Raw genomic sequence first — 2,840 nt, 5'->3', positions numbered from 1 at the left:
TTTTTCGAGACAGGGTTTCTCTATGGCTTTGGAGCCTGTCCTGGCACTAGCTCTGTAGACCAGGCTGGTCTCGAACTCACAGAGATCCGCCTGCCCTGCCTCCCGAGTGCTGGGATTAAAGGCGTGCGCCACCACCGCCCGGCCAGATTGACTTTTCTAAGGGTTGTTTTTACCTTTAGTCCTTCATTGAAGCCTTATGACCTGCCATCATTGCACTGATTCTTTGTTCCTCTTCAGCACTCTCCTTACCTGTTTCAGTGCAGAGGTGGCCTGCTGTCTATCTTTCAGGGCCTACCAATAGACTGACATATAAATAAGTAGCCAGCTCCCATAAGCATAGCCTGAAGTTATGTGAACACAGTAATAGCAAGGAAGGGGTAGAGTACTCCTATGATTTGACTCTTCTCTTTACTTTGGATTGTGTTCCTACAGTTAAGGGTAGAAGCTTCCTGTAAGTGAGAACCTTAGTCCACAGAATGAGCAAAAATTTATTTGAAACAGACTCTGATATTAATGATTTTTTAAAATTAATTTTTATTTGCCAGACTTAGTGGTTCACACATTTAATCCCAGCAGTTGGGAGGCAGAGGTAGGAGGATCTCTATGAGTTGGGGGCCAGCCTGGTCTACACAAACAGAATTCCCATCTCAAAAAGCCAAAAAAAAAAAGTTTCTGTTATGGATGTTTTCCCTGCATCTGTCTATATTCCATATGCCCACAGTGGCCAGAAGAGGGCATTAGATGCCCTAGAACTGGAAGTGCAGACTGCCTTGTGGGTGCTAGCCCTGGAACTCTGGTCCTTTGGAAGAGTGGATTGTGGATCTTAACCACTGAGCCATCTCATCAGCCCCAAAATTTTCATTTCTGATCTAATGGGTCTGTAAGTTGAGTTAATTGAGTTTCCTAGGTTTGACTGAAAAAGTATTATTTATTCATTTATAATAAATAATTTTTTTTTTAATTTTTTTGAGGCAGGGTCTCACTATGTAGCTGTGGCTGTCCTGAACTCTCTAGGCTAGGCTGAACTTTAACTTACGGAGAGGATGCTGGGAGTAAAGGCATGTGCCACCACAATGTCCAGCTGTGTTTTTTTTTTTTTTTTAACAGGGTTTCTCTGTGTAACAGGCCTAGCTGTTCTGGAACTCTCTTAACTTGCTTTTTAGACTAGCCTTGAACTCACAGAGATTCACCTGCCTCTGCCTCCCGAGTGTGTGCCACCAGGCCTAGCAATGCTCAGCTCTTTAAAAGTGTTTTGTTGCCGGGTGGTGGTGGTGCACGCCTTTAATCCCAGCACTTGGGAGGCAGAGGCAGGCGGATCTCTGTGAGTTCGAGACCAGCCTGGTCTACAAGAGCTAGTTCCAGGACAGGCTCCAAAACCACAGAGAAACCTTGTCTCGAAAAACCAAAAAAAAAAAAAAAAAAAGTGTTTTGTTTTGTTGAGATGGGGACCTATTCTTGCTCAGTCTGGCCTAGAGCTCACTATGTAGCCCAGGCTGACCTCCCATTTATGACACTCCTAAAGAAGCCCCAAGTGTTAGGATTTTAGGCATGAACCATCATATCCCTGTTGGAAGTTTGTATTTTTTGAGGTTATGTCCTAACTTTGAAGTACCATGTCTTGGCTTTGAGAAATGCAATGTATGTTGTCTAGGTCATACTGCTTAGAAGATAAAGAAGGCAAGGCTTTAAGCTCATGAAGTTGAGGTGATGATGCTCACATCTAACATGATGTGTGGGCTCTTAACATTGATTGCAGATCTTACTCACAGACTGGAGTATGAAAACAGCATTCCTGGAACAGGTCACTGCCTACCCAGAGGAGGATAGTTTTTTGTCAATTTCTATTTCTTTGCCAAAGTTTTTAAAAAGATTTATTTTATTTTATGTGTGTGAGTATTTTGCCTGTATGTATGTATGAGGTTAGTACTTGTTATGGACAGTTGTGAGCCATCATACTGGTACTGGGAACTGAATCTGGATATTCTGCAAGAACAGCTCTTGTTCTGCTAAGCCATCTCTCCAGCCCAATGAAAGATTATTTTTAAGAATGTCTCTGTTAATTAGTAGCATCAATGCTTACAAACGTTTGAACTGCTTTCTCTGATAAGGAACACTATAAAAATCTTGGTATAAAAATTTGAGTTGAAAACTGGTGTAATTTCATAAAGTTTCTTTTTAGTTGGTGTTAAGTTATATATATTTATTACTAAAAAGGGACTCTCTCAAGATAAAACAGATTCTGTAAAATGACTTTAAACACCTTTCTTATGTGCTTGAAAATATAGTTTAGGCTGCATATGGTGTTATTTGCTTTTAATTCCAGAACTTGTATCTCTGTGAGTTCAAGGCCAGTCTGGTCTTGATAGTAAGTTCCAGGACAATAAGAGCTACAAAGTTTTTGTCTCAAAACAATTGTCACATGGGAATGCTTCAGTGGGAAGGAATCCAGGAATCCTAATTTTTCTTTGCTGTAGGGAAAAGACTCCTAGGAAAACAAGTTGAACCGAGTGACAGTGAATCCCAGCATGATGGAGGTGGAGGTCAGAGGGTTTCAAGTTTAAGGCCAGCCTGGGCAACATAATCAACCTTGTCCCTGATTCCAGAAAAAGAGGTTGGGTTGAGTGAGCCATTCAGACTACTAGACACAGTAGAGATGTTAAACCCAGAGATTCAATCTCTTTTTGTCTTCATAACAGTGTTGCGGTTGGTCTTCCTTGACACAGATGGTCTTTTGTTTCTTTAAAATAAGTGCATTAATGGGAATTGAACTCGGGACCACTGGAAGAGCAGTCAGTGCTCTTAACCTCTGAGCCATCTCTCCAGCCCCCTGAAAACATTTT

The 2,840-nt window shown here is 41.5% G+C and overlaps 1 protein-coding gene across 2 annotated transcripts in view; it reads left to right on the top strand.

The window, feature by feature from the left end:
- Positions 1-2,840, top strand: part of Crk (CRK proto-oncogene, adaptor protein) — a 29,632-nt gene that overhangs the window by 11,569 nt on the left and 15,223 nt on the right. The gene's annotated exons all lie outside the window — the stretch shown is intronic.

The sequence above is a fragment of the Microtus ochrogaster genome, chromosome 7, assembly GCF_000317375.1.
Source record: "Microtus ochrogaster isolate Prairie Vole_2 chromosome 7, MicOch1.0, whole genome shotgun sequence".
Lineage (NCBI taxonomy): Eukaryota > Metazoa > Chordata > Mammalia > Rodentia > Cricetidae > Microtus > Microtus ochrogaster.
The sequence above is the reverse complement of the archived record's forward strand: the minus strand, read 5'-3'. Positions and strand labels throughout refer to the sequence as shown.